This window comes from Tamandua tetradactyla, chromosome 16 (genome assembly GCF_023851605.1).
Source record: "Tamandua tetradactyla isolate mTamTet1 chromosome 16, mTamTet1.pri, whole genome shotgun sequence".
Classification (NCBI taxonomy): Eukaryota; Metazoa; Chordata; class Mammalia; order Pilosa; family Myrmecophagidae; genus Tamandua; species Tamandua tetradactyla.
Window position 1 is genome coordinate 14,203,156 of NC_135342.1, and position 15,706 is coordinate 14,218,861.

Sequence of the window (15,706 nt, forward strand, 5' to 3'; positions counted from 1 at the left end):
AATCATACACTTTAGTTCCATTGTTTTTGTTTGTTTGTTTTGTTTTTTGCATGCATGGTCCGGAAATCGAATCCAGATCTCCCGTATGGAAAGCGAGCATTCTACCGCGCATGCACCCTGAATCATACACTTTAAAAGGTGAATTGTATGGTGTGTGAAATATCTCAGAAACTCTGTTATTAAAATATAAATAATCAGAAGAAAAGAACAGGAAGTTCCTTCCAGGATTACTGTTAGTGTCCAGTGAGTTAACTTGACAAATATTATTGAGCTTCTCCTATATACTCAGCCCTGTGAAGCAGGTGGACAGAAGTCTCAGGCCTTCTGGGGCTCCCTTGCAAGGGTGTGACATGCTCAGGTTTTCATCTGGCCCATGAAAACTGATTAACACGTTAGTACTTATCACTGAGTGGGACTGGTCCACCTTTCTCTCTAGGGGTGGCAGAAAAGGATTCTAAAAGTCTTTGTATGCCCCCAGCCTCATTTCCCCAAAGGCTACCCACTTACATTCATTCAACAAAAGTATTTAAAAAAAAAGGGAGAGACAAAATAAAGCTGCACTACCAAAGAGATTGTTAAAAGATAAGCAACAGAATGGGAAGAAAATATGTGCAAACTATGTAATTGACAATGGATTGCTATACATCATAAATAAAGAACTCCTACTAATCAATAAGAAAAGACAGATGACCCAATACAGATAACCCAATTAAAAAAAAAAAAGGTCAAAATTACTCAAAGGCAAATCACAAAAGAAATGCCCATGACAAACACAAGAGAAGGCACTAAACTATACTAATAATCAGAGTTATCAAATTTTTTTGCATGCAGATGGACTAAAATATATATATACCATAAGACCTAGTATTCTAGTTTGCTAGCTACTGGAATGCAATATACCAGAAATGGAATGGCTTTTTAAAAGGGGAATTTAATAAGTTGCTCATTTACAGTTCTAAGGCTGAGAAAATGTCCCAATTATAACAAGTCTATAGAAATGTCCAATCAAAGGCATCCAGGGAAGGATACCTTGGTTCAAGAAGGCCAATGAAGTTCAGGGTTTCTCTCTCAAGTGTGAAGGCACATGGCAAACACAGTCGAAGTTTCTCTCTCATCTGGAAAGGCACATGGTGAATACAGTCAGGGTTCCTCTCTCATCTGGAAGGGCACATGACAAACACGGTATCATCTGCTACCTTCTGGCTTCCTGTTTCATGAAGCTCCCTGGGAGGCGTTTTCCTTCTTCATCTCCAAAGGTTGCTGGCTGGTGGACTCTGCTTCTCATGGCTATGTTGTTCTGCTCTGCTCTCTCTGAATCTCCCATTCTCCAAAAGGTTTTCTCTTTTATAGGACTCCAGAAACTTCTCAAGACCCACCCAAATAGGTGGAGACATGTTGTCATCTAATCCAGCTTAATAACCACTCTTGATTAAATCACATTTCCAGGGAAATGATCTGATTACAGTTTCAAACATACAGCATTGAATAGGGATTAGTCTACCTTTATGAAATGGAATTTTGATTAAAATATGACTTTTCTAGGGTCCATACATCCTTTCAAACCAGCACACTTAGCAATCCTACTTCTTGGTATATACCCAAAAGAAGTAAAGCAGGGATTCAGACAGATATTGCACACCGATGTTCATAGCAGGTTTATCCACAATAGCTAAAAGGTGGAAGCACCCCAAATGTTCATCAATGGTTGAATGGATAAAGAAAAGGTGGGATATTCATGCAATGGAACATTATTCAGCCGTAAAAAGGAATGATGTCCTGGAACCTGGAATGATATGGATGAACCTTGAAGACATCATGTTGAGTGAAATAAGGCAGACAGAGAGGGACAAATACTGTATGATGACACATACGAAATGAATAGAATGTGTTGGGGACAATTAAGGTAGCATGTATAAAATCCACCCTCAGCGATGCCGGAAACATGCAACATGGCCGCCAGGGCTGAAACAAAGAACAGCCTAAACTATAATCAGCCTTCTTCATGGAAGTAATTGTAGTTCGCGCCTAAAGTTCGCGCCAAAAATACTAACCGTACATCTGCCCTCTGCCCTAGCAACAGCAGCCACCAATCCCAGATCACCACCGTCCCTACTAGCCACCCCCTCTCCTTCTAGAGTATATATACCCAGCCTCCTCAATAAAATCTTGCAGCTTGATCAGAATCCTGTCTTGCTGTCATTCTTGCGTCTCTCTGCCCATAACCGCTAGCTGAGAGATAGAAGCGTCGCGCGCGGAAAAATGAGGAGGGCCCTCCCATAACCCCGGACTGCCACAGAACTAACTTGCCTGTGAATGCAGCCCCGGCGACACTGCCTCGTGCCGACGGCCGAACAAAGAGAAGAGCGAAGGATCACGCAGTGAGTCACTTTCATTTTCATTTTAAAAATTCACTATGGGACAGGAATTTAGTACACATGAGCTTTACTTAAGACAATTAAAAGAAACCCTCAAGACGCGAGGAGCGAGAGTTAAGAAAAAGGACCTTAGAAATTTCTTTCAGTTTGTGTATCAAACCTGCCCATGATTCCCTGCTGACGGGACCATAGACCAAAAATGCTGGTCAAGAGTAGGAGATTGTTTAAAGGACTGTTATAAAACTTTCGGGCCGGAAAAGGTACCAGTTACAGCCTTCAATTATTGGAACTTAATCAATGAGGCCATAAAAACTTCCCCTTCAGACCCTGAAGTAATAGAGCTTTGTAAAGAGGGAGAAAATGCCTTAAAAAATGCACGTCCCCTCTCCAGACCCCACTCAGAATGTAATTCTGTCACTATAGATATACCAAATGACACTGACCTCCAAGAAGATAAAACTCCCTGTGCCGAAAAACCCCTCTCAGCTTTTAATGACCTCCTGGCCTTCCGACCCCCCCCCCCATGTGCCATGTGTGCCACAACCTCCTCACCATTGCTATCCTATAATGCTCCGAGTTCCGCCCCTCCTGCCACAATATACAGCCTTGGAGGAAGCGGCCATTACGCTTAGAAATAGTGTAAATGCCTTTAATGAACTTTTTGCCCAAGAACAGGCCAGAGCTAGCCGACAACAACTGCAAAATAATCACCTCCTTAACTCCCGGCAAACCGCCAGTCAGGCGCTCTCTTCTCTCTCTCTAATCACTAACCAAAATAAGCCCCCTAACCCCCGCTGTGCCCACTACACTTTTCCGGTCCTCCGTAGCCAGCAAAAGGCAAGGTCAGAAGCTTCCGAGCCTCAGTCTGAACAGGAAAGCAGTGAGGGGGAAGGGAGCGAGAAGGCTAATGATGAGGACGAAATAAAATCAGAATGTAGCCGCGAGCGTAGCCGCGAGCGGGAGGAAACACCCCGAACCAATAAATACAAAAGGATTAATCTAAAATATTTAAAAGAACTAAAGAAAGCCGTACATGATTATGGAGCAACTGCCCCTTTTACTCTGGCTTTGCTAGACAATGTTAGTGAAAAGGAGCTTAGTCCAAATGATTGGTCACAGCTTGCCAGAGCCACCCTATCAGGTGGCGATTTCCTGCTATGGAAAGCGGACTATGAGGAGCAGTGTAAAAAGTATGCTGAAAGCAACATCTTAAGAGACAGCACAAAATCTTGGTCGTTAAAAAAGCTTCTAATGATGAATATGCAACTATGTGATGTTATTAAGAATTACTGATTGTACATGTAGAATGGAATGATTTCTAATTGTTTTGTTAATTCTTTTTTTAATTAAAAAAAAAAAAAGCTTCTAGGGTCAAGTCCTTATCTTAATTCTACCCAGGCACAATACCCCCGAGGACTTGGTCTCCAGGTGCAGTCCGCTGCCATTAAAGCATGGAGGCTACTCCCCCAAAAAGGGGCTCTCACTTCCCCTTTATCAAAAATAGTTCAGGGCCCCAATGAGCCGTATACTGACTTCCTCAGTCGGCTACAGACCGCAGCCCAGTGCATTCTCGGTGATCAGGAAAGCGAAAGCAATTTTATCAAGCATCTTGCTTATGAAAATGCTAACACCGCCTGTCAGGCAGCAATGCGCCCTTTTCGTAACACTGACCTCTCCAATTATATTAAACTTTGTAACGGAATAAATCTTAATACTCAGGCAATATTAGCTGTCTTACAAAATCGCCCTCAAAACAACGGCCCCATCTGTTTTAATTGTAACGAATAGGGTCATTATTCAAAAAATTGGCCCCTACGCACAAATAATTTTCCCACACGCCCGCCGGTATCTAATTTCCCCAATCAAAGACCTCCCCCTCGCACCGTCTGTCCTCGGTGCAAAAAGGGGTTTCACTGGTCCTCTGATTGTCACTCTAAAACTGACATCACGGGTCAACCTTTAATGCCTAGACAGCAGGGAAACTCCCATCGGGGCCGGCCCCAGGCCCCTCAGAGGACAAACACCGGGGCGGTGCGGTTTGTCCCCCAGCAGCAACCCCTCCCTTCAGTTCCGGTGCTACCAACATTCACCACGCCTCCATGTCTCAGAACTCTGGAGGGCCACAGCAGGGAGTGCGGGGTTGGACCTCTGTGCCTCCTCCGACTCAATACTAACCCCAGAAACATCGCCTTTACTTATCCCTACGGAAGTCTATGGGCCATTACCTCCTAACATTTTTGGTCTAATACTAGGAAGGGCTTGCACGTCCTCCAAATCACCCCGGGAATAATTGATAACGATTATACAGGGGAAATTCAAATTATTGCTACCACTAACTATGACCTCGTTCCCATCCATACTGGCGATCAGGTGGCACAACTCATTTTGCTCCCCCTTCAACATAGCAATACTAATTTTAAAAAACCCTATCACTCAAAAAACAGTTTTGGGTCATCAGATGCTTATTGGGTCCAACCTATTACGAAAGAAAAACCAACCTTATGTTTAAAACTCAATGGAAAACCCTTTACAGGGCTTATTGATACTGGAGCTGATGCTACTGTCATCTCCTCAAAACACCGGCCTAAGGCTTGGCCCCTCACTTCCACTCATACCATAATTGAAGGCGTAGGTGGCCAAAATGAACCCCTCGTAAGCGCTCAATTATTAAAATGGGAAGATGAGGAGGGCAACGCCGGAGATGTCTTACCGTATATCGTACCTGACCTACCGGTAAACCTGTGGGGCCGAGATATTTTAAATCAAATGAAAATTAGCATGCATAGTCCAAACGATGCTATCACTGCACAAATGCTGAACATGCAGCATCTCCCTGGGCAAGGTTTGGGGAAAAATAACCAGGGCATAAAACAACCCATAATGACATTCCCGCGAAGGGACCGGACAGGACTAGGTTACAATCCAAATTTATCATGATGGTCGTTGACATTCCTGTACCCCATGCAACAAAAATCTCTTGGAAAACCACGAATCCTGTGTGGGTTGATCAATGGCCATTAACCTTAGACAAAACCCTGGCAGCTATATGGTTAGTACAGGAACAACTTCATGCCGGGCATATTGAACCTACCCACTCGCCCTGGAACACTCCAATTTTCGTTGTTAAGAAAAAATCTGGCAAATGGAGACTAATACAGGACTTACGCGCCATCAATAAAGTAATGGTCCCCATGGGGGCACTTCAGCCTGGCCTCCCTTCGCCAGTTGCTATCCCTACAAATTGGCACAAAATAATTATTGACCTTAAAGACTGTTTCTTTTCTATACCCCTCCATCCAAAAGACAGACAATACTTCGCCTTTAGTGTCCCTCAAACTAATTTTCAAGCCCCCATGCCTCGCTTCCAATGGAAAGTTCTTCTGCAAGGCATGGCTAACAGCCCAACACTGTGCCAAAAATTTGTTTCTGACGCCATCCGTCCCGTTAGAACTCAATGGCCATGCAATTATACCCCCCATTACATGATGATATTTTAATTGCCAGCAAAACCATTACTGACTTACATACCTGCTTTCTAATGCTCTTAAAATGCCTGAAAGCAATGGGCCTCTCAATAGCCCCAGACAAAATACAAGTTTCAAATCCATTCTCATATCTAGGTTTTGAACTCCATTGAGAGCGAGTCCTAACGCCAAGAATCCATTTACAAACCAATCACTTAACAACCCTAAATGACTTTCAAAATCTTTTAGGTGACATCCAGTGGCTCCGTCCTTATTTAAAATTAACAACTGAGGAAATCACACCCCTTACAGACTTACTAAAAGGTGACCCCAGTCCTTCCTCCCCTCGGATTTTAACGAAGGAGGCCGCTCGAGCACTGACCATTGTGGAATCAGCTATCCAACATCAAACCTGTTATCAAATACACTATGACCAACCATTATACTTTATCGTTCTTCCCACACCTCGTGCGCCCACAGGGGTTTTTTGGCAACTTAATCCAAAGTCTCCCACAAATAAAGGCTCACCTTTGTACTGGGTACACCTTTCCTCCACACCGAGCAAAGTTCTCTTCCCATATCCATCTTTAACCGTCTCCCTCCTAATGAAAGGCCGACAAACGAGCCTCCAGTTATTCGGAAGAGACCCTGATACGATCATTCTCCCATATACACTAGAACAAATACAATGGCTATCTCAAACAAATGACGAATGGGCCATTGCTTGTGTTTCATTCTCAGGCAATTTGGAAAACCATTATCCAAGTGATCCTATAATCCAGTTGGCTAAAACTCATCAGTTTGTCTTCCCTCAGGTCACATCACAAACACCTATCACCCCAGCGCTCACAGTTTTCACCGATGGCTCTGCCAATGGCACCGCCGCCTATGTAATTCAGGGCAAGGCCACTCCCCTTCCATCCCCTTACACATCGGCTCAACTCGTTGAACTTTATGCAGTTTTACACGTCTTTCAAACACTCCAGACCCAACCGTTTAATCTATACACTGATAGTGCCTACATTGCACAGTCTATCCCCCTCTTGGAAACAACACCCTTTATCAAACCCTCCACCAACACTACTCAGTTATTCTCAACCTTACAAAGGCTTATCCACCAGCGCCACCTTCCTTTCTACATAGGACACCTCAGAGCACATTCGGACCTACCTAGCCCACTCACCGAGGGCAATGTCCTAGCGGATGCAGCCACTCGCTCAGTTCATCTGGCCGTCCTCAACCCACTTGAAGCAGCCACAAAAGCCCATGCTCAACACCATTTAAATGCAACCACCCTCCACCACAAATACCGCCTCTCTAGGGAACAGGCAAGATCCATAGTCAAAATCTGCAAAAACTGTGTCACTGAATTGCCGGTCCCACACTTGGGAGTCAACCCCAGAGGACTAATCCCTAATGAACTTTGGCAAATGGATGTCACGCACTTACCAGAGTTTGGCAAGCTACAATATGTGCATGTCAGCATAGATACCTTCAGTGGGTTCATTGTGGCCAGCCTCCATACTGGAGAAGCCTCAAAGGATGTTCAATCCCATCTACTATACTGTTTTTCCGTTTTAGGTCAGCCAAAAACCATCAAAACAGATAATGGGCCTGGCTATACGGGAAAAAGCTTCCAAAACTTTTGCCTACAACTTAATATTAAACATGTTACAGGAATCCCCTGTAATCCTCAGGGACAGGGAATAATTGAGAGAGCACATCGCACCCTGAAAAATACCCTAGGACGTCTGAAAAATAGCACTCTCTCCCTGATGAAGCAGCGCCCTCGCGACCTCCTTCACCATGCGCTTTTTGTTCTTAATTTTCTATCAGTTGACACCAGTGGGCGTTCCGCAGCCGACCGACATTGGCATTCGGAAACCTCTACAAATCAGGCCACTGTTATGTGGCGTGACCCCTTAACATCAAAATGGAATGGGCCTGACCCCATAATTATTTGGGGACGAGGCTCTGCTTGCATATATGGTCAAGAAAAGGAAGGCCCTCGCTGGCTTCCAGAAAGACTGATAAAACATATCGATTCTCCACTATCGAAACTCACCCCTAAGACACCCCCCCCCGTCCTTCTAATAATAATCTCTCCAGGGTGGAAGTCTTTCCCTGAGAAAAATGTTTTTCTTCTCTCTTTCAGCGCTTCAACAAATCCTGCTATAGCCTACCCGGACGCAGCCAGCCTACACACAACCGGAAGCAAGAAGGAGTCCTACTTACAGGTTTACCCCATCACTAATACCACATGAATTACTGGCTCTTACTAATTTGTCTTCTAGCCCTAGTGTTCGCAGCAATACTAGCAGAAGTTGCCCCAAAGGACTGGAGTCTATTAGAAAGAATTTTGCTCGCCATAACCTTTCTATGATTATAGGGTGCATTACCCTGCTAGTTTTTCTCCCTTAATCAAAGGAATAGATAGCCTTTATTAGAATGGCTTTATTAATATTCCCCTCTAGACTCGTCATCTTATGCTTGCTCCTAAAATATACTTTTGGTGGCATGGATGACCCACAAGCCATCCAAAAACTGGTGAACAAGATCCATAATACTGCGTGCGATTGTAGAGAAACAGCTGACAACACCCCCTTGACGGGAACATACTCATTGCAGCAAAGTTGTGGGGAGAAGGTAGCCTATCTATTACATGGTCACGTCTCCGAGGTAGGGAAAAATCAAAGATGGGTCTGTTTGAAGCTCCCTAATCTAGCATCCCCCATTAATGGGGTATTACCAAAGTGTACTTGTACCCAAACATATTCCTCTCTTCATACCTAATGCTATACGGCATATTCACAGTGCATAGACGAAAGCAATAACAAGACTTACTATTTTACTAAATTATCTCGCACAGATTTAATGTTTAAGCCGCCTGAAGGAATAGGCAACTCTAAGCTCCAACTAAGCAACTGTGGCGGCGGTGACGCCGCAATAGAGAAGGAGGTGTGCTGGTCACCTACACCTCCAACACACATGTCAGACGGAGGAGGACCCCAAGATCAAGCTAGAGAGCTCGTAGCCAAAAAACAATTACAAGCAATGATTGATCACTTATACCCTCAGCTCCATTATCAACTGCTAGCTAAAATAAAAACCCAAAATATAGATCTAGACCCCCAAACGTATGATATTTTAACTGCCACTTGGAAATTACTCAATATCTCCAAACCAGAATTGGCATCTGATTGCTGGCTTTGCCTACGGATGGGAGGCCCCCTGCCCCTTGCCTTGCCACCACGCAGTAATACCTATAGCAACCTCTCTAGCTCTTGCAGTATCTCCATACCTTTCCGAGTGCTGCTTGAGTTCGAAAACAGCACTCTTTGCTTCTCCTCGCCATCCACTAATGATAGTAATGAGATAGATCTCCGCGTGCTCTCTATTGATTGTCAGGAGACAATCAATAGCTCTGATCCCCTCTGTCCCACTAACGGCACTGTATTCATATGTGGCAGTGGCCTTGCTTATACTGCACTCCCACAAAATTGGACTGGGTTATGTGTCTTAAGTATACTCCTTCCTAACATCGATATCATCAGAGGGGAGGAGCCAGTGCCTATCCCCAGATTAGACCTTATTGCTGGCCGCCAAAAAAGGGCCATGCAGATGCTTCCCCTCCTAGCTACAATGGGTATTCTTGGAGCTTTAGGTACTGGATCTGCTGGTCTAGGGGCTTCTGTCACACAATATACTAAATTATCCAAACAATTAATTGGGGAGGTGCAAGCTTTATCAAGCACCATTCAGGACGTTCAAGACCAGTTAGACTCTCTTGCCAAGATAGTCCTACAAAATCATAGAGGGCTAGATTTATTAACTGCAGAAAAGGGGGGAATATGTTTGGTTTTACAGGAACGCTGCTGTTTCTATACAAATAAATCAGGCATCGTCAGAGACAAAATTAAGAAGCTGCAAGAAGAATTGGAAAAAAGAAGACAAGAACTGGCTGAATCTCCTCTATGGAGCGCATTTAATGGACTATTGCCTTACCTCCTCCCTATATTAGGCCCCTTAATAACCCTACTCCTTATAATATCTTTTGCACCTTGGGCCATAAAAAGGATAATACAGCTAATTAAGGACCAAATTGATTCTGCCCTAGGCGGGCCCATTCAAGTGCATTATCACCGGCTTCATCTCGCTAACCAAGGTATGAAACCAGAATATCTGACTGCTACCCACCCTCTCAGGTAAGAATCCCCACTCCTACGGGAGCAGCATACAACTCGAAAGTATGCTTCTAGCTTATGCTATGATTGGTACCGCTGGGTGCAAGGCAAAGCACTGCAAAGGAGGGCCAGAACAATCAAAGGCCGTTTTCGAGCTCCTTGAGAAGTATGCCTCATCTTGCATAGAGGTTCACTCTGCAAAAATTCCTCTCCCCAGAAAAACAGCCACAAACAACTTGGGGAATGAGGCCTCTACTTCCCCCAGCAAAGGTTAATGCCAAAAGAATGCTCGATCAGCATTCTTCCTCCATCCTTTTGAAAAACAAAGGGAGGAGATGTTGGGGACAATTAAGGTAGCATGTATAAAATCCACCCTCAGCGATGCCGGAAACATGCAACATGGCCGCCAGGGCTGAAACAAAGAACAGCCTAAACTATAATCAGCCTTCTTCACGGAAGTAATTGTAGTTCGCGCCTAAAGTTCGCGCCAAAAGTACTAACCTACACCTGCCCTCTGTCCTAGCAACAGCAGTCACCAATCCCAAATCACCACCGTCCCTACTAGCCACCCCCTCTCCTTCTAGAGTATATATACCCAGCCTCAATAAAATTTTGCAGCTTGATCAGAATCCTGTCTTGCTGTCCTTCTTGCTTCTCTCTGCCCCATAGCCATTCTTCCCTCAGCAGGTGGTGGACCCCGTTGACTGTCCCGCGGGTCGGGACAAGAACGTGCAAATTCATAGAACGTGGGAAGTAGGTTTCAGATGACCAGGGGCAGGGATGGGGGTGGGGCACACGGAGTTAGTATTTAATGGGTAAGAGTTTCTGTTTAAGGTGATGGAGAAGTTTTGGTGATGGATGGCAGTGATGGTAGCACAACATTGTGAGTGTAATTCACACCACCAAATTGTATACTTGAAAGTGGTTAAAATGGGAAATTTTATGTTGTAATCTGTCACCATAATAAAAATCTGAAACAAACAAACAAAAACCTATTAATATCTAGATGTGACAAGATTTGGGGAAAATGGGGAATTTTAAAGAAGGCATTTTGGTCAAGGGGAGATTTATTTGCATTTTATAGTCTTCAGAATCCTTTTAAGTGATTTTTTTAAAACCATGTATGCTTGTTACTAGAATATAAATAAACATCATATGTTACTCAATCCTGAAAAAACAAGTATGACTATTACCTATCTGCCTGGGGTGGGGTGAAATCAGGTAACAAGACAGATGAGGGGCTTATGTGGGGGTACGGTGGGGTGGGTAAGCATAAGTAACCAAGAAAGTAAATAAAAATAAAATGACCTCTGCTAATACTGAGTGCTGTGGAGGAAATAAAACAGTGAGGCAAGAGAATTACTAGAGGTAGTTATGGTGTGGGGGAAGCCTTCTCAGAGGAGGTGACAGTTGTTGGGAAACCCAATGTGTGGGAGGAAACTGGGAGGAGTGCTCGCCTCCACAGCACAGGATCTAAAAAATTGGAATGGTACAGAGATTAGCATGGCCTCCATGCAAGGATGGCATGCAAATTTGTGAAGTGTTCCATATTTATTGAGGCTGCCAAGTCCACTCAACTGTGAAAGAATACTCTCTTCAACAAATGATGCCCAGAGAACTGGATATCCATAGGCAAAAGAATCTGAAAGAGAGTATTCTTTCATTCTCACATGATACACAAAAATGAACTCAAGATAGATCAAAGACCTAGCTATAAGAACCAGTACTCTAAAACTCCTAGAAGAAAATGTAGGGAAACATCTTCAAGATCTTTTTTTTTTTTAATTTATTTATTAATTTAAAAATAAAGAAACAAAATAAAACAACATACATAATCAGTAATTCACAATATCATCACTTAGTTGCATATTCATCATTTCTTAGAACATTTTCATTAATCAGAAAAAGAAATAAAATGAACATAGGAAAGAAAAACAAAAAGATTATACCTACCATACCTCTTACCCCTCGCTTTCATTGATCACTAGCATTTCAAACTAAATTTATTTTAGCATTTGTTCCCCCTATTATTTATTTTTATTCCATATATTCTACTCCTTTGTTGACAAGGTAGATAAAAGGAGCATCAAACACACAGCCACATTGTGACAGCTGTATCATTATTCAATCATCCTCAGGAAACATGGCTACTGGAACACAGCTCTACATTTTCAGGCAGTTCCCTCCAGCCTCTCCATTACATCTTGAATAACAAGATGATATCTACTTGATGCATAAGAATAACCTCCAGGATAACCTCTTGACTCTGTTTGGAATCTCTCAGCCATTGACACTTTGTCTCATTTCCCTCTTCCCCCTTTTGGCCGAGAAGATTTTCTCAATCTCTTGATGCTGAGTCTCCGCTCATTCCAAGATCTCTGTCCCACATTGCTAGGAAGGTCCACAATCCTGGGAGTCATGTCCCATGTAGAGAGGGGTAGGGTCGTGAGACTGCTCATTCTGTTGGCTGGAGAGAGAGGCCACATCTGAGCAACAAAAAACAGGCTCTCTTGGGGGTGACTCTTAGGCCTAAATTTTAAGTAGACTTGACCTATCCTTTTTGGAGTTCAGTTTCGTATGAACAAACCCCAAGACTGGGGCTCAGCCTATAGCTTTGGTTGTCCACACTGCTTCTACTTGTGAGAATATCAAGAATTCAACTTGGGAAGTTGAATTTCTCCCTGTTCTCACCACTCCCCGCAGGGGGCTTTGCAGATACTTTTCCACTCATTGATCGAATCACTCTGGGATTCATCGGGGCATCACTCTGGACAAACCAGCAAAATCTCATGTCCTACCTGAGATTCCAAGTACTTATGGCATTCAATCAAACTATCAACATAAGTTATATTCATCCTCAAGATCTTAAGGTAGGGAATGGTTTCTTAGATTTTACACCCAAAGCACAAGAAATGAAAGAAAAAATCGATAAATGGGACCCCCTCAAAATTAAAAACTGTAGTGCATCAAGACTTTGTCAAGAAAGTGAAAAGACAACCTACTCAATGGGAGAAAATATTTGGAAATGACATATCCAGAAAAGGTTTAATATCCACAATATATATTTTTTAAATCCTACAACTCAACAATAAAGACAAACAACCCAATTAAAAAGTGGGGAGAAGACTTAAGTAGACATTTCTCCAAAGAGGATATAAAAATGGCTGAAAAGCACATGAAGGGGGTGCACAGGTAGTTCAGTGGTAGGATGCTCACCAGCCATGCGGGAGTCAATTTCTGGCCCATGCACCAAAACAAAAAACATTCAACAAATTGTCCTGTGATAACAGGATATTCACTATTCACATGGAAAAAGACTAAAATGTGACCTCACCACACTGTGAGCACACACACACACAAAGCACATGAAAAGATCTCAATATGGGCGGGCCACGGTGACTCAGTAGGGAAGAATGCTCGCCTGCCATGCCAGAGGACCCGGGTTCAATTCCCGGTGCCTGCCCATGTTAAAAAAAAAAAAAGATCTCAACATTACTAGCTATTAGGGAAATGCACATCAAAACTGCTTATATTTCCTAGGGTTTTCTAGAGAAACAGAATCAGCAGGAGATATCTTTAAATATAAAATTTATTAAAATGTTTCATGAGGATGTAGAGTTCAAGGTCTGTAGGGTGGGCCACAAGCTGGCAGCTCCAATGAAGGTCCTCAATGAACTCTCAGGAGAGGCTGGCTGGCTGAAGCAGGAAGACTGATTGTCTCTTCTGAATCCTCCTTAAAAGCTTCCAGGTGATTAGATTAAGTGTCACTCATTGAAGAAGACACTCCCTTAGCTGATTGCAAATGCAGTCAGCTGTGGATACTGCCAGCATGGACATGACTTAATTCCATGAAATGTCCTCATAGCAACAGACAGGCCAGTGTTTGTCAACAGACAACTGGGCACCACCACCTGGCCATTTAACACATGAACCTGACCATTACAGTCCACCCCTTGTCAGCTTGGCAGCTATACACATCACCTTAAATCATACTTAATCTCTAAATAGAAAACAATAACAGATGCATTTTTTCCATACCTAAAAATACTCAACTGTTCTGCATAGAACTAGAAACGCATTAAATCTCTCCAGAATAGGGTGCAAGTCCTTGGATAATATTCACTCTTAAACTTGATGTTCTAATTTGCTAGCTGCCAGAATGCAATATACTAGGAATGGAATGGTTTTTTAAAAGGGGAATTTAATAAGTTGCAAGTTTACAGTTCTAAGGCTGAGAAAATGGCCCAATTAAAACAAGTCTATAGAAATGTCCAATCTAAGAATCCAGGGAAATATACCTTGGTTCAAGAAGGCCGATGAAATTCAGGGTTTCTCTCTCAAGTGAGAAGGCACATGGTGAACAGTCAGAGTTTCTCTCTCACCTTCTCAGAAGGGCACATGACAAACATGGCATCATCTGCTAGCTTCTTCTCCTGGCTTCCTGTTTCATGAAGCTCCCCGGGAGACATTTTCCTTTTTCACCTCCAAAGATTGCTGGCTGGTGGACTCTGCTTCTTATGGCTATGTCGTTCTGCTCTGCTCTCTCTGAATCTCCTTTGTTCTCCAATATGTTTCCTCTTTTAAGTTCAGAAATTTATCAAGACCCACCCAAATGGGTGGAGACATGTCATCACCTAATCCAGTTTAACAACCACTCTTGATTACATCACATCTCCAGGGAGATGATCTAATTACAGTTTCAAACATACAGTATTGAATAGGGATTATTCTGTCTTTATGAAATGGGATTTAGATTAAAATGTGGCTTTTCTAGGGGTCATACATCCTTTCAAACCAGCACACTTGATATCTTACAACTTAAATGCTATAGTATGAACAAAACAGCCTATGTCATACGATAAAGGGGATAAAATAAAGAGGAAAATGAAGATATTTGATTTACATATAAATACATAGATACTAATTAGAAAGCAAGGAAGAAATATCCACATGATTACAGTCCTCATTTCTGTAACTGATCACGTGGTTGTAGTTCATATTGATCATTACTTTCTTCTACTACTCATTCCATGTTCCCTTTACCCTCAGAAGCACTTCAGCTGGCTGTGTTTTTTTGCCTGGTGGGGTGACCCAAGCCTTCATTCCTGAAGTTTCAGAGCTATTGGTAGTTGTATTAGTTAGATTCATGTGTTAACTTGCCTAGTTCTGCTGCTGTGGACATGAGCCAATGGTATATGAGCCTCATTTGTTGCTGATTACATCTGCAGTTGGCTAGGAGGCATGCCTGCTGCAATGAATGATGTTTGATTTAATTGGCTGGTGCTTAAACGAGGAGCTCAATGTAGCACAACCCAAGCAGCTCAGCATACCTCATCTCAGCACTCACAGCTCAGCCCAAGCCTTTGGAGATGCAAAAAGAATCACCCCAGGGAAAGTTGTAGGAACCCAGAGGCCTGGAGGGAAAGCCAGCAGAGATCACCCTGTGTCTTCCCATGTAAGAAAGAACCTCTGTTGAAAGTTAGCTGCCTTTCCTTTGAAGAACTATACATTTTTAAATAAATAAATCCCCTTTTATTAAAAGCCACCCATCTCTGGTGTGTTGCATTCTGGCAGCTTTGTTAGACCAGAACAGATTTGGTACCAGGAGTGGGGTGTTGCTGTAGTTTGCGAACATCAGACATGTTGGACCAGTCTTTTCGATGGATAAGGGGAAGATTTTGGA

The 15,706-nt window shown here is 43.0% G+C and overlaps 1 non-coding gene across 1 annotated transcript; it reads left to right on the forward strand.

Annotated features, from left to right (window-relative positions):
* Positions 1-11,472: 11,472 nt before the first annotated feature.
* On the forward strand, positions 11,473-11,578 carry LOC143660452 (U6 spliceosomal RNA). The gene has a single exon (XR_013164052.1). It is a non-coding gene; the product is annotated as a U6 spliceosomal RNA (small nuclear RNA).
* Positions 11,579-15,706: the final 4,128 nt, after the last annotated feature.